At 38.7% G+C, this 23264-nt stretch overlaps 1 protein-coding gene and 4 non-coding genes across 10 annotated transcripts in view; 4 read left to right on the top strand and 1 right to left on the bottom strand.

Moving 5' to 3' along the window:
- LOC123688802 (semaphorin-1A) overlaps positions 1–23264 on the bottom strand; it is a 464359-nt gene that overhangs the window by 182778 nt on the left and 258317 nt on the right. The window lies entirely within an intron of this gene.
- Positions 2990–3062, top strand: Trnak-cuu. The gene has a single exon. It is a non-coding gene; the product is annotated as a tRNA-Lys (tRNA).
- Trnak-cuu lies at positions 3354–3426 on the top strand. Its single transcript has one exon. It is a non-coding gene; the product is annotated as a tRNA-Lys (tRNA).
- Positions 3536–3608, top strand: Trnak-cuu. The gene has a single exon. It is a non-coding gene; the product is annotated as a tRNA-Lys (tRNA).
- Positions 8511–8583, top strand: Trnak-cuu. The gene has a single exon. It is a non-coding gene; the product is annotated as a tRNA-Lys (tRNA).

The raw sequence follows: 23264 nt of genomic DNA, 5'->3' as shown, positions 1-23264 counted from the left end.
AAATTTCCAAAAATTCACAAGTGTAAACTACCCCTTAGACGGCCTGCAAATCAAAATCCTTCGGATATGTTATTCTTTAGCTATTCAAGAGTAGGAATACCAAATATAAACTTGGCTAAACATTTTTAACAGGGTCATTTTTGAAAATTTCGAAAAATTCACAAGTGTAAACTACCCCTTAGACGGCCTGCAAATCAATGGGCTTCGGATATGTTATTCTGTTTCTATTGAAGAGTAAGTATTCCAAATATCAACTTGGCTAAACGTTTTTCAAGATTTCATTCGTGAAAATACTTGTATATACCCCGTCGTTTCATTGATCAGCATAATTCAAGTTCATCTATAATATTATTTTGTGCATTGAAATGTCATAAAAACTTGACTGAAGTCGTTCAAGTAAACTCAAAAAGCAAATTCTTGCGTTGCACCCCAAAAACAGATCGATTCGTTAGTTTTAAATTCTACCGACGCCACTGGTCGTTTGGCTGCTGGAATGAATTCGGCTGCTGAAAAGTGGCTGCCAAGTTCACGCCGGTTTATCCTATGATGTAAGTCCGGCATTTACAACCTTTAGACTATATGGAGATCGTAACGTTATAAATGGATACTATGATACAAGATCCAAATGAGAAAAACAGCAAAATTTGCAAAACTTTCCAAAACTTCTGGTGTCCGGCAAAATAAAAATTTGCCGCCCTGTTTTATTTAATCTATCTGTATTATCTGTGTGGAAGCCTCTGTTATTCCAGTCAGACATTTTTCAAATTTCATGAGGAATCGTATTTGAACTTAAAATCAAAGTCTCTTTCTCAATTTCATCAAAAAGCGTCCTGCATTGTTTTAAATTACGTCGCTCCATAGTCAAGCGCCAATTTCATTGAAATCAAATAGGCTCCCTCAATTAGTTATGAAAATACGAATAGGTATTGAAATGCCCCTTCAAGAACTGCATCGTCTTTGCTTGTTTCATTAACTGACTTTGCGCCCCTACAATTTGGCGCCCCGGCAAATTGTCTGTTGTAAGTACGAAAATGCTCCTTCAAGAACTTTTAAGAATTTAATCGTCTTTTGGGTGCATCTTATATGTCTAGTTTTACTAAATGACTTGGCGCCCCTACAATCTGGCGCCCCGGCAAAATGCCTGGATTATTGGTTAATCAACAATGACTTGAATAATTGTCTACCTCGTGGAGATATCATAACTTATATTGATATCGAGACTTGACCTAGTTCATAAAGAGTCAAAAAACCCACCCGGTATACCGAAATATCCACCACCAGGAGCATTCACTACCCGATAGAAAACCGGCAGCCACCTTATCGGCTCGTACCCGACATCGTTCGCATTCCCGCGACGACCTCGTCGTCCCCGAGCTCTGCGAGAATCGTCGAAAATTCATTTTATTCCTCCTTGTTCCGAATGCAAACGAGATTAGAGGTGGCGTGTCCCGTTGGCCTTCCACCCCCTCTCCTTCTTCGCCCCCGTTCATTACTCATTCCCCCCACGGCGGGCCATTAATCGCCCGAATCAATCTTCCATCGAACAAAGAAGAGAGAGAGTCGCCCGGGCATTCTTCGGATCCCGGCAGCCAGCCGGCGTTTCCATTTTTACCGGCCCGGTCTGTGCCGGTAAGGGTCCCCAGGTACGACCGGATTTATCCGACCGGTTTCCATTCCGAAGATTCAATGGGATTCCGGAGCGGGGTGGTGGTTGCGTTGATTGAAAACTCGGAATTGGAATCGGCGAGTGGAATTTTGCCGGAGCATGTCTCGGAAAGTGTGGTGAAGTATTCCTCTACTTCGAATTCGATGTTTTATTCGAGTTTGGCGAGGAGTTGTCTGTCGGTTTTTGAGGATATTGCGGTGTTTTATGCTGGGACCACATATGGAATCGTCCGTATGGCAACTTAGTTGCCCCTACAATAAGCGCCTTCCATCTCAACAGCTTATGACCAGTTGCACCATTTGTCTAAACATTGATTAAAATTTAAACATCGAATAATTCCTGTTTTCTCTTGAGAAATCAGAGAGTAATCAATGTTTAGGCAAATGGTGCAACTGGCCCTTAGTATGGTAACTATGCCGTAAAAATTTTGGGTTTATAAAAATTGTAATAATAATGTGAGTATGGAATTCGGATTGGACAAGTGTCGTACTCTCAGCGTAAGTGCAAGGAAGAATTCAAGATGAACCGATTACTCTTGCAAATTCACAAGAAATAGAAGCAATAAAGTCGGATGATCTTCACAAATACCTTGGAATGAAACAGAACCAACAAATCAACCTTCAAAGAATAAAGCAAGAATTCAAAAGGAGAACCAAAAAAAAATTGAAAACAAACAGCAAAAACAAGACGAGAGCCATCAACACATATGCATGTTCAATTCTAACATACCCATTCGGCATAGTTCAAGGAGAAAACAGACATCGGAAAATTGCAACGCAAAATTAGAATACTGATGACATAACAAACAAGCATCATCCGAAAAGCAGCATTGAGAGGACACTACCGAAAAATAAAGGAGGCAGGGGTCTGACCGACATCATGGAACTTGCTAATGAGCAGATAGAAAACCTACGGAAATACTTCAGAGATCAAGCAAGTACATCAGAGGTCTACATAATACTGCGTAAAACAGACGAATCAACACCTTTACATGGATCATGTCGATATTGAAGCGTCGAACTATTGGCTCACATCTGGTGCAATGTATCCAGAAAAGAAAGGTTTTCTTTAAGCCATACAAGATCAAGTGATCTAAACGAAAATTTGCAGCAGGCATATCACGAATGAGACAATGCAACTCATCACTGGAGGATGTCAATTGTTTTGCAGATAATACGTATAAAGAAAGACACGATGCAGTAGAAAAGATACTATACCATTTCAGAACTAATTCATTCTGAAAAAGTGCCATACTACAAGTACCAACCAGAGATCATCTTGGAAAACGAACAATGTAAACTGTACCTCAGGTAATATCACTAAGCCCGGCTAGCTCAGTCGGTAGAGCATGAGACTCTTAATCTCAGGGTCGTGGGTTCGAGCCCCACGTTGGGCGAAAATGTTTTGTCGACGAAAGTGATTTGAGAGACTCATGCGCACCTTATAGTTAAACCTTTCTGACTAATTTTGAGCTCATAATAGTGTTTCTCAGGTAATATCACTAAGCCTGGCTAGCTCAGTCGGTAGAGCATGAGACTCTTAATCTCAGGGTCGTGGGTTCGAGCCCCACGTTGGGCGAAAATCTTTTGTCGACGAAAGTGATTTGAGAGACTCATGCGCACTTTATAGTTAAACCTTTCTGACTAATTTTGAGCTCATAATAGTGTTTCTCAGGTAATATCACTAAGCCCGGCTAGCTCAGTCGGTAGAGCATGAGACTCTTAATCTCAGGGTCGTGGGTTCGAGCCCCACGTTGGGCGAAAATCATTTGTCGACGAAAGTGATTTGAGAGACTCATGCGCACTTTATAGTTAAACCTTTCTGACTGATTTTGAGCTCATAATAGTGTTTCTCAGGTAATATCACTAAGCCCGGCTAGCTCAGTCGGTAGAGCATGAGACTCTTAATCTCAGGGTCGTGGGTTCGAGCCCCACGTTGGGCGAAAATCTTTTGTCGACGAAAGTGATTTGAGAGACTCATGCGCACTTTATAGTTAAACCTTTCTGACTAATTTTGAGCTCATAATAGTGTTTCTCAGGTGATACCACTAAGCCCGGCTAGCTCAGTCGGTAGAGCATGAGACTCTGCATTCCCAATGAGACACCGAACAGGTAAGACGTGTCTTGAACGCTCCGTAAGTACTTGAGCCAGTAGTGCAAGTACCTGAGTATCCATTGTGAATAGTCAGAAAACCAACCTGAATTCCAAACGAAAGTTTAAAGTGAACAGTGACAGTGACATTACTTCAAGTAAAGTGCTGAAAAGAAAACCTTATAAAATGGGGACCAAACCCCCCAAAATGGACAACGAAAAAAAGAGAAAAATAACCGTATTTTCTCTAAGCCCTGAAAAAGTTGATGGAGAAACGAACTTAGGAGCCGAAATGGAAAACCGAAGGAAGAAGATAAAGGATATGATAAATCCGACGCAAACCCACCCCGGAGGTGCTAAACAACCTTCGAACACACCAACCGAAGTAGTAGAAGCAGAAGAACCAATAGCGACTACTAATCGATTTAAAAATCTGCACGTGGAAGAAACCAAGATGCAAATAGATGACAGCGAATCAACAAAAATAAAACCTCCTCCTATAGTTCTTCAAGGACTTATTGATGATCATAACCAAACCGTTAAAAGAATAGCGGAACGAATTGGAAACAAAAGTTTCCACATAAGATACGGACGGGAGTCCTCGAACATTTATACGAATAAATTGGAAGACCATAAAAAACTAAAGGAATATTTCCTAAATCTTGGACAAAAGTTCCACTCGTACACATTGAAAAATGAAAAAACTCATGCTCATGTACTCAAAGGACTAAATTCCAATATTGAAATCCCAGAAATAATAGATGAACTGAAGAACATCTATGAAATAGACGTGAAAGACATCTACAAAATGAGAGGCACACGAAATCCGATGTTCCTCGTCATAACCAGCAGCCAAGTGACACTCAAACAATTGAAAAGAGAAGTGCGAACACTGTGTTACACCGTGATACATTGGGAAAGGCAATATAGGACCAAACAAATGACTATATGCAAGAGGTGCCAACAATGGGGACACGCAAGAAGTAACTGCTATAGAGCATACAAATGTTTACTGTGTGCGGACGAACATGCCACAGCAGAATGCACCAAACCCGCGGGAGAGAAAGATAAGTGCGCGAATTGCCGAGGCGAACATCGGGCAAATAGTGTTGAATGTGAAGTGTACCAGAGAATTCTACAAAGCAGAATATCCAGGAACCAGCCACAACCTACGAGGAAATCTACATACGTTGAAGCTCCACTACCAGCAGTAAACGTATGGGAAGAGAGAAGAAAAAAAATAAACGAAATAAGAAGCTCCCAACCAGATGCTGCTAGGACTAATACAGATAATTTGAATATGGGTAATACTGCTCAAAGCCCGCTTTTAGATTTAAAAAATGAAATGGACAAACTAAACCAACATATCAATATAAATAAATTCTTGCTAGAAATCCGCGCACTTAACCAAAAAATGGATAAATGCACTAATTTCAAAGAAAAATTCTTAATATTCAACGACTTCCTAGAAAATCTTCCTAGTCATGGTTTTTAAATCCCAAAAACAGTTAAATCTAGCAACCTGGAATTCCAATGGAATTCGATACAAACATAATGAAATTGCACATTTTCTTGAAGAACATTCAATAGATATTTTATTCATAAATGAAACTAGACTAATAAAAACAGACAAATTTAAGATGAAGGAATTCCACGTTGTTAGAAGGGATCGCTCAGGTAACACTAGACACGGGGGTATCCTTATCCTTGTTAGAAAAGATATTCCGTTCAAAGAACTCCCGGAAATTTCTTGCACATTAGAGAATGCCGGTATACAATTAGCCAACGGTCTTAAACTTATCTCCATCTACAACAGACCAACCAATAACTTCGGTGAAAGCGATCTCGAAGAACTATTAAAAACTAATAAAACCATTGTTGTAGGAGATTTCAACGCTAGACACGGACTCTGGGGCTGTGTTTCAAACAATACCAACGGACTCACTCTTTTCGAATACTTAGAAAATAGACAAAACTGCATCATCCATCATCCTTCCGAACCTACGCATTATCCGCCTAACAATAATACCCCTTCAATAATTGACCTCATAGTAGCCCGAATGGTACCCAACATAAGTACCCCTGAATCATTACCTGACCTTCCCTCAGATCATAACGTAGTAACTTTCACTTTAACTAGTACCTGTAGAGTTGATATTTCCAAGAAAATCTTTGATTATTCGACCACAGATTGGAATGAATATCGAAGAATTCTTAACAATAAAATCGTCATAAATAACAATATTGACTCGATAGAGAAACTTGAGGAGGAGGTAACAAAATTCACGGAAAATTTAATTCACACCAGGAACCGAACCACTAAATTGAAGATCATTTATCCATACAAAGACGACCTCGCACCAGAAATAAAGAACCTAATTCAATTAAGAAATCGAACACGTAAACGCTGGCAGCGATATCGGAACCCTCATGATAACGACCTAAGCAAACTTTTAACATCGCGAATAAGAACCAAAATTGGCGAATATAAAAATGAAACAATGGGAAAGAAACTATCCAAATTAAATCCATCAAATGGTTCCTTGTGGAAATTCACGAAATTCTTGAAAAAGAAACCACAAGAAATACCAACTCTTTCAAGTGACTCTATCGATTACATAACAGACGAACAAAAAACGGAACTTTTGGCAGAAACCTATGAGAAGATACATGACATAGGTCCGACAAACAGCTCCGAAGATAAAAAAATCATAGAAATTGTAGAAAATTACTTAAGTAGCCATACCAGTACTAATAATGAATCGAAAAAGTTTCATACCAACCCACTAGAAATAAAAAACATTATTAACAACTTAGCAAATAACAAATCCCCAGGAATAGACGAAATTGATAACAAACTGATCAAAAACCTCACTAAAAAGGCAATCGTGCAACTCAATTATATAATCAACGCCATAATCGACTTGCAACACTGGCCGAATACATGGAAAATTGGACTAGTTGTTCCTATACATAAAAGTAGTAGCGACAAAAAATCACCACTTAATTACAGACCGATCAGTCTGTTATCAACGCTCAGTAAAATCTCCGAAAAAATTATTCTCAAAATACTAACAAAAACACTCAAACACACGGAATTGCATGATCCGTATCAATTTGGGTTCAAAGAAAAACATAGTTCCACACACCAAATCTGTAGAATAGTAATAGACATTATCAACGAATTCAATAAAAAAAAGAACACAGCCATGCTTTTTCTAGACATAGAGAAAGCATTCGACAGGGTCTGGATCCAAGGTCTTACTTACAAAATGATAAAACTCGGACTTCCATACTTTATCATCAAACTAATAAATTCATACCTTTCGAACAGAAAATACGTAGTAAAAATCGGCAATAAACTATCGTCCATCAAAAAAATTAAATCAGGTGTACCTCAAGGAAGCGTCCTTGGACCCAGACTCTTTAACCTCTACATACACGACCTTCCAGGTTTTCCAAACACAAAAATGGCGCTATTCGCAGACGACACTGCATTATACGCTCACTCCTTTCATTCGGCAATAGCGAACAGATTGCTACAATATAATATCGACAAACTAACCGAATTTTACAAAACCTGGAAGATCAGAGTAAATGAGAAAAAAACCGAACAGATCGTGTTTAGCCGAAAACTAAACGACAACAAAATCTCAATTCCTCTTAAACTTAACAACCATCCAATCACAGTTAATAATACGGTTAAATATCTGGGAATGGAACTAGATAGCCGACTTAATTTTCACAAACACATTGAAAAAACTTTAATAAAAGCCAACGGGGCAATCAGAATCCTGTATCCTCTAATGTGCAAGAATAGCCGTATGAATCAAAAAAATAAAAAATTAATATACACCTCCTTAATAAGACCAATCATTACGTATGCGGCACCGGCCTGGTGTCACTTGAAATCATGGCCGACACGACCGTTACAAATTTTTCAAAACAGAATGCTGAGGCTTATCACTAACAAGGATAGATACACAAGAATCACAGATTTGCACGAATTAGCAGGTATTGAAACAATAAAAAATCACATAGATAGAATTTCCGCGAACTTTTACGAAAAAACGAGATACGTGAGCGACCCCGTTAACAAAATAACTTTGACTAGAAAGAACTCGAAAAACGCCAATGAAAAACATGCCCTTCCCTACGAGCATTTACCCATATTCAATAGAAAACACATTAGTTACAAAAATAGCTAACATGTAGCTAATTACTACTGTTATTGCTACTGTAATTATTGTTGTTTTTGTTGTTGTTTTTGTTGTTGTTATTGTTGATGTTATTTTTTATATCTCATTTTATATATTGTTGCTACTGCTTAAGCCCAGGATACTGGGAAACAATGAAAACAGGTTTTTCTCTACATTTTCCTGTGAATACTATGAACTTTAGTGCTAACTTAACACATAAAAAAAAACAAAACCTCTGAATATCTAAAGGCGTCCAGCCAAAATATTATTATTATTGTAGGTAAATCATGTATAGATAGGAACTACTAAAATATCAAACAACAAATGATGTAAACCATTATAACATGTACATATTAAAATATAATAAAGACTATAAAAGCAAAGCAAGCAAGCAAGCATGAGACTCTTAATCTCAGGGTCGTGGGTTCGAGCCCCACGTTGGGCGAAAATCTTTTGTCGACGAAAGTGATTTGAGAGACTCATGCGCACTTTATAGTTAAACCTTTCTGACTAATTTTGAGCTTATAATAGTGTTTCTCAGGAAATATCACTAAGCCCGGCTAGCTCAGTCGGTAGAGCATGAGACTCTTAATCTCAGGGTCGTGGGTTCGAGCCCCACGTTGGGCGAAAATCTTTTGTCGACGAAAGTGATTTGAGAGACTCATGCGCACCTTATAATTAAACTTTCCTGACTAATTTTGAGCTCATAATAGTGTTTCTCAGGTTACAACCGACAAGATATCTTACTAGTCGATAGACATCAAAAGACAGCAATTCTCATCGTCGTAACAATACCAAATAATAATAACATGTGTCAATTCACTGCTTTGCTACATAGAAAAACAAATTACTATATCATAACATCGAAAACGGCATTTTTTAACCGTTTTATCCTCAATAGTGACGGTATCATATATTTTCTAATATTTATGTTTCAATATAACAATGAATATAAATACGATATTGTCGCATTTTTCAATAATTTGAAGAATTCATAATATGAAAAGAAGTGCAACATGTGAATTTTGTAGTGTTCAATCATTTCATTACTAAATTTTCCAAAATTTATGGGTTGACAATAATTATTATAATTTTGAATAGGACTTGAACCATTTTCTCCTCAAAGTTTGTTGAGCATTGTGGAGTGAAATCCCAACAAAATCATCAGAGCCGAATGATATCAGAGAAAAACGAAAACAAGAGCAACGATAATATCATGCTGTTTCTGAACGAAAAGCCACTAATTGTCAGCCTTCGGCGTTCAACCCTCGGTTCAACCTCAACTTTCAGACCTTTGGGGACCGGGGTTCAATTAGGTTTTGTTGCGATATGTGGGTCAGTGCAGTTTCACATCTGGGCTGAATTTCAGTTCTCTCCCAACTTGTCATATTAAGGAGCGGAAGTTTCAGGTCCGACTTGATTCGTAACAGTTCGCGACGGAGCGACAAAGTTGCGGAACAGTCGTGAAATCTTTTTATTCCCAATATCGTTCGAAGATATGGCAGATGAAAGTTTTACTCTTGCAGTAAAAAACGGCGGAATATCCGGGATTTGAGAACGGAATGATTTCAGTAACTGTATCACGTTGCCGTATGGCCGGGAACAGCTTGGAAAAGAAGTCTTTTATGCATACGGTTTTTCATGGTAATAAAACGGAAGAATTGTCCATTTTCCAACTACGAATGTTTTCATTATTCTTTTTCAGAACCGAGAAGAGATGGAATATGGGATGATATTTCTTTTCGCTACTCTGATCTTTGTTATGTGTTTCGAATAACTGAGAGAATATATGATCAGTGTATTTTTTCAGTACAGAAATGTAGCTCTTATCAGATTTTGCCTTTAAAATAATAATAACCGTCACCGACTCGACCTGAGAAAACGTTAAAAGTTATCGAGGAAGAATTTCAAATGAGAAAAAACCGCAATTTCCTACTCAGTGGAGAAGTCTACGAAGTCTGGAAAACACACGGAAAGGAAGAAAAATTCAGTATTCCCAAAACTAAAGTTGACATTCCATGAATTGTTATTAACTGTTCATTGGGATTTCTGTGTTAACCAGAAGTCACAGACTACTTCCACCTAGTTAGGAATTGCGGTTTTTCGTCATTTCAATTTTCATTTTAGTTATAGGGGTTGCTCAAAGTAACCCCCCTTTTTTATAGATAATTGATTGAAAGCAGAAATAAAGGTTATGATTTCCAAATCCTGAGTTCCAATGAATTTGAGTTGTTTATGTTTATAGTCTTCTTATAAACAACCCGTACATTTTTGGTCCAAATCTCAAACTTAATACTTTGTACCTATCAGCAGAATCGAAAATGGAAAAGTTTTTTTATAAAAAAACCTCTTCTATAGAAATATGCAAAAGACTCGTTCTCGTCGCCACCATTTTCTTCATAATAATCTCAATAACTCATGAATCGTTGAGTTTCCACCCAAGTTTTAGCATATTGTTCACCAGCTACAACATTGGAGTCCAAAGGGCTGATATCCTTTCGATCCTTGAGTCAAATATGTTAATTACTGAAGTAAATATTCCTTTTTACTATCAAAGGCTTCTTTCCATTGAATATGTGAACCACAAAGAACTCGGCGAAAATATTTTAGCTGGATCGAATAGCTCAGTTTCATCATAAGATTCCACAGTTTTCTGCATTCCACTTCACAAAATTAAGGTACCCTAAGTCATATGATCTATACTGCTTTTTTTTGGAAATTCTACAATTTTCTTCCATTCATTCAATATTCCTTTGAGAAAGCTTATCAAGTGAAAAGTATTGAAAAAGACTGCAACGTATTCGAGGGAATCATGTATGAAACTCGAATATAAGAAGCTCTTTTTCTCACTTGCAAAGTTCAGTATTGACGAAAACTTATCGATTGTGTAAAGAAAGAGATAATTCAATTTCTGTAGGATAAATAACAGTTATCACCGAAAGCTTTCATCGTAAGAATCGAATCATAGAAACTTGCGATGAACACACACTGTTACAGTCATCATATCATAGGTCCAACAGCATCTGTACCGACAATGACGAATAGCTTGAAGCCCAAAGTCGAACAATCCCAAAAACTTCCGACTTCCTGTTGAGCACCGTAACGATAAAAACTCCTAGGAACATAAAAAAAAAACATTCGTTTGGAACATCAGCGAAAATAAATCAAACTTCCCCTCTACAAACTCAACTCAGCCTATTATACTCTCGCCTACAAACTTTTTGTAGGAGCATCCCACACAATGTCCAACTAAGTTTCCTTTTGAAGCGTCGGCGATCGTCAGACATTGTTGATCACTCTCCGACCAAGGATTATCATATTTGAGATTTTCACCTTCGTCTTTGCTTTTGTTGCGTAACTTCCAGCCCTTTGCTTCTTCGAGGAGTTTTGGGATCATGTCCGCAAAGTTGGCCCAGACGACACCCTTTTGGCGTGAGCACCATGTTTTGCCACTTGTTGCCACGTCAATGCTACTAACTATCACCCACGGAAACAATATATTTATAGCGTGTCCCAAGAATGAAATATAAAACGTATCAATATTTAATTCTACCATAAAAAAAGTTCTTATTAACATCATTATTTTGTCACAAAGATGACGTATATGTGCACAAAGTGTTAAGTGTTACGCACATGGCGTGTACGAAGTATAAGGCGTACAACTTTGATTCCGCCGATTTGCAGTAGATGGCTGTAGCGGTAAGTGGTAGTCGAAATATATAGATCGTAGATGTCATACAATAAGCTTAGGTATTTGTAAACATAACGCCATCGAAATATTAGTCGATTTGTGTCTGCATCATAAAGTTATTCCCGATTAAACATGTCAGCTTACGTCATTTGTGGGGGTTTTAATTTTCTTCTTTGATATGAAGAAATCTGCCGCTGAGGCCCATCGAATGCTCTCAGATACCTATGGTGAGGCTGCTATTAGTGAAAGAAAGTGCCGATAGTGGTTTCAATGCTTCACGAACGGTGATTTTGACGTCGAAGGCCAGCATGGCGCTGAAAGAGAAAAGGTTTTCGAAGACGCAGAATTGGAGGTTTTAGTTGATCAAGACCCATGTCAAACGCAAAAAAATTGGCAGGATCATTGGAAGTGACGCAACAATCCAATTCAAAACGCCTGAAAGTCATGGGAATTAGTCAGAAACAAGGAAATTGGGTGCCGTACGAATTGGAGATATGTTGAACGGCGTTTGTTAGCTTGTGAACAGCTGCTTGCAAGGCGAAGACGGATGAGATTTCTGCATCGCATTGTGACTGGAGACGAAAAATGGGTTCATTACGATAATCCCAATCGCAGAAAATCATGGGGAAAACCGAATATACACGGTTCCAGGTCATTCTCAATATTTGTTGGGTCCAGCTCGGCTTAGTATATTATGAGTTGTTGAAACCGACTGAAACAATCACAAGCGATCGTTATTATTTGAGCCGACCATGAAAGACAAACAGCCGCAATACAATGGGAGACATAATACAGTGATTTTACAGCATGACAATGCTCGAACCAATGTTGCGAAAGTGGTCAAGACATACTTAGAAACGTTGAAATGATAAGTCCTATTCCAACTGCCGTATTCTCCAGACGTTTTTCCCTCAGACTATCTCTTGTTTCGATCAATAGCACATCACCTGGCTGACCAGCACTTCCGGTCTTATGCAGAAGTGAAAAAATTGGATCGCTTCAAAAGATGACCAGTTTTTTCAACACGGGATTCGTACGCTATTCGAAACAAAAAAGGTAGTAGTGACCAGCGATAGACAATACTATGAATCATAAATGTATAATCAGTTCTTTGCAATAAAGCCTCAACTTTCGGAAAAAAACGGCAGAAGCAAAGTTGTACGCCTATGTATGAGAATGACTATTATATGAAGAAATGAAACGTTATGGAGGACAAATCACATAAATTCGCTATAATACAGGTATTATGTATTCTCCACTAACATAATATTTAAAGGAAATCCATTTAAAAACGGTCCATATCAAGATGAGGGAAAAAATATTTCGAAATTTCTACCTAATCAGTTTCTACTCATGTAATTTATTCTTTGCTTAGTAAATACCGAAATAGTTTTTTTCCGATAACCACCATCTTTCCCGCAGAACTGGCAACGTTACAGTTCCAACCCGCGGACCTTTATTTTCTACAGGTACCAACGCAGGGGGGCGGATTCTTCGCGTCCCAACTTGAATATTAATGCCTATCTCACAGCTTCCGACGCGTCTCATTGAAACCGACGAAGCGCTAGTTAAATTCAGCTATAATCTGTTTGACATCTGGGACACGACGAGAAAACTTAATGAGTCTTCGAATCAATGAGAGGAATGGGGGGCTTCATTAAATCCCATAGGAGATGAAGTACGCAGCTTGTTTTAGTGGCAATAAGGCAGCCGTTTCAACGGGAATGACCTTGCAGGATTGCCGGTATTTGGAGTTGGAGAATCGTCGACTCGTCCGGATGGGGTGCAGCTTTGGAATTGCTGATTACACATCCTTTTCGTTCCGTCATTTGAATTCAAACGGATCCGCGCTGTCCTCTCAAACAGATGGCGGATGGAAACTAGAGGAATTAATAATGGGGTGTGATTTTGCCTCTCGATTCGTGTTTTGAGGGAAATTGTCGCGTCTATTTATTTATATTTCGGATTTATAAGTTTCCTCATTCTCTTTGAATGACAGTGTGGCAACAATAGACATAATGTTTGTGTCTGGCGAATTTGTCGTCACAATACTTAATATAAATGTACCTGCATTAGTGTAACAATGGACTTGCCTGGTACTTGTGCATACAACTTTCTCATTCATAAGGTTTTCAGAAGATACAATAGAGAATATCTTTCCCTTGTCCTGATTAGAGTGCAGGTACCATTATACCATTCCACAGGCATACAACTTAGAGAATAAGAAAATTAAGAAGAAATTCACGGTGTACAATATGATTTTATGTTGGTAACCTAGGTATGAAACTGGGAAAAGGAGAGTTCAGTGGAGTAAGTTAAGAGGTGAAGACCAGTTGAGTTATTATTGAACCGGGGTCGTTGTGGCTCGGTAAGCCTTCCGGGAACTGCGACCATGTAGATCTTTTGTTCCGTACCCTACTCATTCATGGAAACCCAAGAAGGTCGTCAATGACGTTAATGAAACTGACATCCTCCTTAGTGGCCTTATGGTTCTTAGGCCAGCCAGCTCTGGACATTTGCATATCATGTGTTCGGCTGTTTCTGCTTCTGATCCACAGAGCCTGCAAATCTCATCTGCTGTCTTTCCCATACGGTACAAATGATGTTTGTATCGACAGTGCCCCGTCAGCTGTCCCACCATCACCTGAAGCTCGGCTCGTGACAGATTCAAGAGCTTCTTGGCGTAGGTAGGTGAAATCGTCACGAATTTCTTGGCCTGAGTAAGTCCAGGAGTGTTAGTCCAGTGGGTTATCCTATTATTCAACTCCAATTGCTGGAACGCAACTTTATATTGGTCTTTTCCTAGCCCACAGAAAGACTCAGGTCCAGCAATTTGCACTTGATGCACTTTTTGCAAGTTCATCGGCTTTTTCATTTCCTTCAAAACCACAGTGCCCTGGTTCCCATAGTAGAGACACTTTTTTGCCTCTGGCCAGTTGCTTTATGGTGTTATGGCACTTCCAAGTCAACAGAGATAGCTGGCAGTACGATTCCAGGGATCTCAGCATGGTCTGGCTGTATGTGGTGATCTAGACATGCGCCTCCTTAAGGTTCATTTTAAGACACTCCGGAGCGCATACGTAAACAGTATGTAAAATAGAGGGCTCACTTCCCAAGGCTTTAGAGACCCTCAGTTTAGGTCCATATATCCCAATGCCAGTACCTCTCTCTGATTTTGATCCACCGGACCAATTGAGTTAGAAGAGTGTTCAAGGATGTTTCCAAGTGCTGTACCACAATAAACTTTTCGTCTCTCATCCATCAGTGTTTCAATAATTCCCACGAAAACGCGATACTTCAAAACATCCTCAAAAAATGAAGTAGAGAAAACTTATTCGTAGAACCTACTTTTAGGTCGGTGTTTGGGGTGAAACAATGAAGTGACCATTTCAGGTGCCTCTATTTGAAAAGCGTCAAGTGAAAGTCTCAAATCTAGCAAAAAAGGTGTCGATTAGGAACAGCTTAATAAAATTACTCAGTCGTAGTCGTCTTTGGTGAGTGGTGAAAGGGGGGAAAACCCGCAAACCTTTAAATTTTCCAATAAGAAGATAGGAACGTGAAGAAAATTCATTGGAGCCAAAGGTTCATACTTCGAACAATAAACAGAAATATTATCAATATCATTGAATTCTAAATATTTCCTTATTACGCTATGAACTCAAAACATACAACTCCTCAACTCAAAATTGAATAAATCGGCGCAGTACGTCTAATCAAAATTTTACCGCCCTGCCAACGTTTCCAAGCAGAGAAAACCGTCACGTTTCAGATTATTTCCATCAAAACTCCATACTTCATCCTTCCAGTTATTATCGCACTCCATTGAACCTCCTTCCTCGCGAGAACCTCCTCAATTATGCAACGAAAGAGCCAGGCAGACAGAAATGATTCTGCGAATACAGTCTTACATATACTCGTCTGGCATCAGGATGGCGAATTATTGATGTAGCAGCCTTCATCTCGCTGCGATTCCGCCTAGAAGAAACCCGCGTTTTTTGTCGACCTACGCATAAGATGAGCCCTGCTTAAATTCGCTATATGAGAAAGTCAAAGGGCCAAATAAAGCGCGGGGCGTCTGCGTCGGACGTCTTTGATATATCTCCAGCGCCGATTTGAATTTCAGATTGGCGCTATTTTATTGCCACTCTGCTTCGATATTCGACCTCATATCGTTGGATGTTCGGGGCTGCCGAAAAAACAAATACCTGGCGCGGCGAGGCTTATGATCGTAATGAGGGGAAAAACCGTGTGTTTTTTTCCGTGCGCTCAGCTAAGTTCAAGAGGACGGTTCGGAGAGGGCCTTTTTGTGCGGTCGGTGGGATGTGTTAGCTTAGGATTTTCGTCGTTATTAGAATTCCCACACAAAAGGATACGTTTGGTCGATAGAGGTGTGATTTGGAGATGTGGAGGTGGTTCGGAACTGATTTTCTGCACGACTACTTTTGAATATGAAGTTTTTGAATTCGAATGTGTCCACAAAATGTTAGCTTCTACCACATAAAGTTGTCTATGAAATGAATTTGTTCAACAGTTTGTATCGACAGTGATTGCAATTTTATAATAAACTTTTTAATGTTTATGTTCTTTCCTAATTTTCATGAATTTAAGTGTTACCGTCCACTTTTCAATATTCTCTCAACTCAAACGAATCATGTTTATTTGCTCACACCGTTAGGAGGTTGAAGTTACAGGGATGAAAAAAGCGGAAAAGTTGTTCCCCCTCGAATCAGAAATTGAAGGGCCCGAGCGATTTTCATTTAAAAGTCGGAAAATCGGGGTGTTAAGTTTCCGTTGGACCACCTTATATGGACGAAACTCTGGCTTAGTCCAAATTGGTCGCCTGATTTTAATGGTCCTAACCCTGTCAATTTGCCTGCAACATGTTCACTCAAGGAAGATAAAACGTCGTCAAAAGGTGATGTTGAACAGACAGTTGAACTGCCCAAACTCAAGAACCTAAGAATGTTGAAAAATCCATAAATAATTTTTATGTGCCGCATCATATAATGATGACATTATTCCGAAGGAAGTTATCGACTGTAATATTGAGATAACAAAAAATATTGGGATAATCAGTCAGGTTAAGATAAGAAGACTCTTTTTTATTCAATCGAGCTTTCGCTAACTGTTTTATTAGCATCTTCAGAAATCGACAAAAATATTCAGTGTAACTATTATGTTCACAATAATCTACAAACAATAAGATGAAACTCACGATTGAGTTGAAGTTACATACGCCAAGCCATATACAGAAGGAATCCTTAATGTAAGTTTACTCATATAGATTATTACTCGGACAATAGTCAAAAATAAAAACTACCTATTGTTATAAAACACTGGTGTGCTCACATACTCTTGAAAAACCTTAATATTTTTGGGGAATCGCGTTTCCGTGGGGATTACTAGAACACTGATGGACGACAGACGAGAACTTTATTGTGGTAGCACTTGGAAACATCCCCGAATACTCTACTAACTCAACTGGTCATCACTTTGTAACTTACTCCCTTTAACTCTCCTTTCCCAGTTTTATACCTGGGTTACAAACATATAATCATATTGTACACCGTGAATTTCTTCTTCCTTTTCTTATTCTCTAAGTTGTATGCCTGAGAAATGGTATCATGGTACCGGCACACTGATTAGGGTAGGGGAAAGATATTCTGTATAGTATCTTTCTGAGAACCTTATGATTGAGAAATTTGTATGCACAAGTAGCACGAAAGACCATTGTTACACTAATGCAGTTACATTTATATCAAGTATTGTGACGACAAATTCAGCTGGACACAGACATTATGTCTACTTGCTTTTTGTCGCCAGATATTGAAGTGGCGATTTTAATGGTATTAGCCTCTTTTCACATTATGTCGTGTTTTGAGGTTGAGTCAACAATAATAATAAGATCAACGACTTTTGTGAGAACAAATGGAAATTTTAAAATGATGCTGTCGATTATAGGTCAATCAAATCTAATAAATCAATACACTTGTATTTTAGACATCTAACACAAAACCGACAAGGATTTCGCGAAATGGCAGCCAACTTTCTAAAGAAGATGGCACTTTTAGAAAAAAAAAACCGCTCAACAAAATTTCCGTCGATGCTCATTCCGATGGGCGATAAATGAACCCTAACCTATATCGCAAACCGCAAAGCCAACTAAGCCCTAATTGAAAACGCAAAATATAATATCCCCCCCTCCTGCGAAACAGTATCATCGGTCAAACGGAGAATATCGGGTCGAAAACGTAGAGACTGACAGCGGCTATCAATCACACACCCACCGTACAAGACTCGCGGTTTTCCAATAACGCAAAGTGGCGCCCCCTCCCCATACACACTCGGTCAGATTAAACGACGACCCCGGCCTGAGCGGGGGTGGCAGCCGTGGTCGAAAGGGCATGTCGTGTTTTTCTCGGGGGGCGACAATTCCGGCCATAAGCCGGCTCTCGGGGGCTCGTTACGGTCCCGTTTCTTACGCCCGAAGACGCAATAAATTTATATTATTGTTGCGCCATCTTATCAAAAACGAATTCGGCGAAGGCGGCGTCGCCTATATTGCATCGAGTGTTCTCTTGTCGAGCCAGATAAATGGCGGGGTTTTGGGGCGTTTCGGGACGGGGAATAGGTCTATTTTTCCGAAGAGTCGGGATCATATTTTCGGGATACGGCTAATGGAGGGAGAGAAATACGTGTGGGACGTTTCTGTGAACTGGTCTGTACTGAGTGGCAGGTCATCATGAAGTCTGTTTGTTACTTAGGGATGTAAAATTGCAATTTCCAATGAAAAACATGTCGAAATTGTTATTTCAATTGTGAAGAATGATTTGCTTATCCATTTCACAGAAGAGTAAGAGAGAAGATACATGACTTTACTTGTTGAGATTGCTATTCTCTCTCTCATCTTTTGACTGTCATTTACAGTTTTTCAGAAAAACTGTGATCTTTCTGAATGCTTCCATACTTGCTTATTGCATATTTTAGTCAATGTTGTGTGTTCAGTAGGATTAGAGGTGATCTTTCTGAATGCTTCCATACTTGCTTATTGCATATTTTAGTCAATGTTGTGTGTTCAGTAGGATTAGAGGAATATATTTGTCCAACATAAAGTAAAATTTTGAGTATTGAGTTCTATAAGAATTTCCACGCTGAATCTTTTTGTGTCATTGGCAATATTTCAACCATAAGAGCCAAGACCATTTAGAAATGTCGATTTTAATAACTTCAATAGGCTAAATAGATAAAAAAAACATTCAAGGAAACAACATAGAAATAACAAATTTCATTTCAAATTTCCAGCTTCTTTTCTTTTGTCGAAACATGTAATTTCCAAAAGATTGCCAATTAGACTTTTCAGGATTATTTTTGAGCGATTGATATCGGAGAGTATACCAGAATAGTCACCCGATCCTCATCAATAAGAAAAATCAATTACAAAATAGGTATGACGATATTCATGATGAATTGTGGCCGTATATCGGCAAGAACGGCGAATGTTGTCTTCCAAATGGTCAAGGGTTTGTGGCTTATCCGCATAGAACAATTACTTTACATAGCCCCACAGAAAGTAGTCTAGCGGTGTTAAATCACGAGATCTTGGAGGCCAATTTACAGGTCCAAAACATTGAATTACCAAACGTGTCTTTCAATAAATCGATTGTGGCACGAGCTGTGTGACATGTTGCGTTGCCTTGTTGGAACCACAGCTCCTGGACATCATGGTTGTTCAATTCAGGAATGAAAAAGTTAGTAATCTATACCGATTACCATTGACTGTTACGTTCTGGCCATCATCGTTTTTGAAGAAGTACGGACCAATGATTCCACCAGCACATGAAGCGCACTGAACAGTCAGTTTTTCTGGATGTAACGGTGTTTCGACATACATTTGAGGATTAGCCTTACTCTAAAGGCGGCAGTTCAACCAGAAGTGCGCTTCATCGCTAAACACAATAAAAAGGAAGTAGTGCGCGATAGTATTCCGCAGAGAACCATTATTCTCGAAATAAAATTGCACTATTTGCAAGCATTGTTCAGGCGTGAGTCTATTCATGATGAATTGCCAAACGAAACTGAGAACAAATCACTGAACAGCTGTTAAATCGGTCGTCATCTTGAACAGTAATGCCAACTTTAAGTTATGTACCTCGAAAAAAAACACCCGTTAGAACCGACCCCGGATGGTCAGTGCTACGACCTCGAAATCAACACCTTGTATACCCACCATCAAACTACATCAACCAGTATATGATAAAAAAGTAAAATACTCAATTTTCGCTTATATTATAAAGCATTCTACTTTTCAAACATATTAAGATGAATTTCTCTCAAATAAAGACCGAAACAATCAAGAACACGTCAACCAGATTCGAAGACGTCACAACCGATCGGCACAGAAACACATTAACATACAGACATTAATATTTTCCTCGCAAACACCGGCAGCATCAGTAATATTACCCGTAATGAATTTTCGAGGCAGACGAAACTATCTGCATGGGTAAACAGTCTAGTCGTCTGCGGGGTTACAGACTTGATCTTGCCGGAATGTATCTTGGAATGACGGGTTTCCCAACTTCTGCCATTACCGCACCGATTTCGATAGTTTACATACGCCGACAAAGTTCACTTGACGCCGCCGAACGTATTTGCCCGACCGTATTGATTCCTGGAAAGGAACCCGAGGGTTATACGATTTCCAGACAGGGGGGGTCGGAATCGGCAATGGGACTTCGCTGAGATATCCCTCAGGCTACACTCCGAACAGATGTGACATGTTGATGCTCCGATAATGACTGGATGGTCGAATGAAACGCTGATGGATTTGCGTGAACTGTTTAATGTTTTTATCGAATTTCTTTATGACTCGAGGAGAGTTATCGTAGAGTTTTCCTCGTCATCAAGTGCGTTCTATGCTGGACATAGATCTCCTGTAGATCTGTCCAATCTTGGCAACCCGTTAGTTAGATTACTTTTAGTCTCATTCATATCACCTCCAGTTTACTATAATTAACTGACACCGTTAAATTAGCTGCCAACGGTGCGCTGTTAGAAGAATCGCAACTGCTCGATAGTGTTGATGCGAATTCTATGAACGTTCATAGGGTGCTGATAACAGCACTCTTCGTACGGCAGCTTTGGCCTTTCTAATGCTGAATACTGTTGTTCTGTTTGGTTTAATAGTGCTCATGTTCATAAAATTGATACTCAGCTTAACGGTTCTATGGGAATTATCAGTGGAACTATTACACCTTTACATAGATTACTTCAGCCTCATATTCGTAGAAAGTTCTCAGTCAAGAAATCTTGGGAAAAATTTCATTTCAACCCGAACTCATTTCCAATTGTATCTTACCTCCCAGATACTAGAACTGCCAGATTAAAGTCACGCAAACCTTTATGGCTTAATACCTTCCTTTAATCTAATGAAAGTGACAAGGAAATTTGTTGTTGGGAATGGAGTTCTTGTAATAAAAATCTAATCGTTGATCCTTCAGAGAAAGTTATAGGTTTCAATCTTCCTATGAAAATTTGGTGACTCAGGACTGGTCATGGTCGTTGCAATAGTATGCTCTTCAAATGGCATTCTATTGATAACACTGCACTAAGTGAGTGTGGTGTACAAGAAATCATTGACCACTTGCTGACTTCTTGTCAAATTCAGAAATTTCATGGTGGTTTCCAAGCAATCCATTCACACATCAAATATACTACAGATTTACTTCCGCGTCATATTCGTAGACAGGTCTAGTCAAGAAATCTTGGGAAAAATTTCATTTCTACCCGGACTTATTTCCAATTGTATCTCATTTCCCAGATAATATAACTGCCAGATTGAACTCACGCAAACCTTTATGGATTAATACCTTCCTTCAATCTGATGAAAGTGACGAGGAAATTTAGCGTTCGGAATGGAGTCCTTGTAATGTCTTCAACAAGAGTCTAATCGTTGATCATTCAGAGAAAGTTCTAGGTTTTAATCTTTTTAGGAAAATTTGGTATATTTAAAATCGACTCAGGATTGGTCATGGTCGTTGGAATAGTATGCTCTTCAAATGGCATTCTATAGATAGCCAACTGAGTGAGTGTAGTGCAGAAGAAACCTTTGACCACTTGGTGAATACTTGTCCAATTTATAAATTTCATGGTGGTTTCCAAGCTATCCATTGACACATAAAATATACCACACAGTGTTGCCATTAAAAACATTTTAAATTGTATCATTCCTATTGGAAATCGTTCATCTCTTCTTGAAGAGAACCATTTTGGTATTATCAGTATCAGATCTCTCGGAACAAATATTATTCTTTGGAACGTTCGTGAAGGTTCATTCTTTTTATTGATCGCTTTTAATTCCCTCACAGAATCTTATCGGTTTCCACTTCTAACTGTCTCAAGAAAATGACAGAAATTATGGCAGAGACACTAAAGAACAATAATTCTTCGATAATAAAAACGGAAGAACCACATTGGTCGTCAAACAATAATGTAAAACCAAGTTTATATTAACGTCTCACAATTTCCAACCAGACTCGACAAAGTGCAAGACTCCTCTGTTTTACAGTCACAATTAACAGATTTAATCGCTGTTCTTCTTCAAGGAGAAAGGTCTCGGTAGATGTTTGCCCGATTCGTCGCAAAATTCAAATGGCACCCAATTGTCAATTTATTGCTAGTAACCCGGAGAAACATCGAGGAATCCATTAGTTTTTATGGGCGACGAGCCACAAAAGTAGGAATAAAATCGTGATAGCTATGAGGGGTGCATAAAAATTAGGGTCATCGCACGGAAAGATGAAGAATAAGGACAGAAAATTCAGACTTGCTCCATGGTGATAATCGTTATCATAAATCCCGAAAATTAACTCCAAATGAAGAATTTGATTAACGCTTATTATCCTTTGTTGGAGATTTCAGAACCAGATTCCAGCAGCTCGAGTGGGATTCTGCTCATTTTTGCAATATCAGACCCAGTTCGTATATAAGCCGATGAAAAAAATCGAGAAGGCTCTGACGACAATCTTACTCCGCAAATATTACATATCAGGCGAAAACAAATTTGTGAGAATGAGAGAGAATTTACAAAACATGTTTCTTTTACCGATGAATAATTATTTCTTCTCAAGACCTCCACAACCTTTCAATAGCCCGATACCGGTTACGAAAAAATGAAAATTCGACCATATCTCATAGTAATGAACAAATATAGAGTATTTTCAAATTTTGTCCCCAATATGAACTATCAAATTTGGCATGAAACGCGCGGAGAAGAAAACATATCAATAACATAACATAAAATATATATTCATCATCAAAGTTTACAGAAACATGAATTAAACAAAAAGTACTCCCTCAAATTAAACTATCGATTTATATTTCACTCAATTCGTGAGTTTATCCACAAAGAACGCAATTCTTATGTCCCATAGTGAATCAACGTTCCATATCAACTTAAAATATATTGAGATGAAAAAATAAATATATCAGAAATTCAGAAAACAAACTTGAAGAGGGCCAAACGACGTGAAACAACCAATGACACTAGGAGAGCAAAAGTTGTCAAACCTTGGATTTCAGCAGGTAGATACCGAAGATAATAAATATTTTGTTTGTG

This window comes from Harmonia axyridis, chromosome 1 (genome assembly GCF_914767665.1).
Source record: "Harmonia axyridis chromosome 1, icHarAxyr1.1, whole genome shotgun sequence".
NCBI classification, from domain to species: Eukaryota; Metazoa; Arthropoda; class Insecta; order Coleoptera; family Coccinellidae; genus Harmonia; species Harmonia axyridis.
This window is presented reverse-complemented; position numbering and strand designations above follow the sequence as displayed.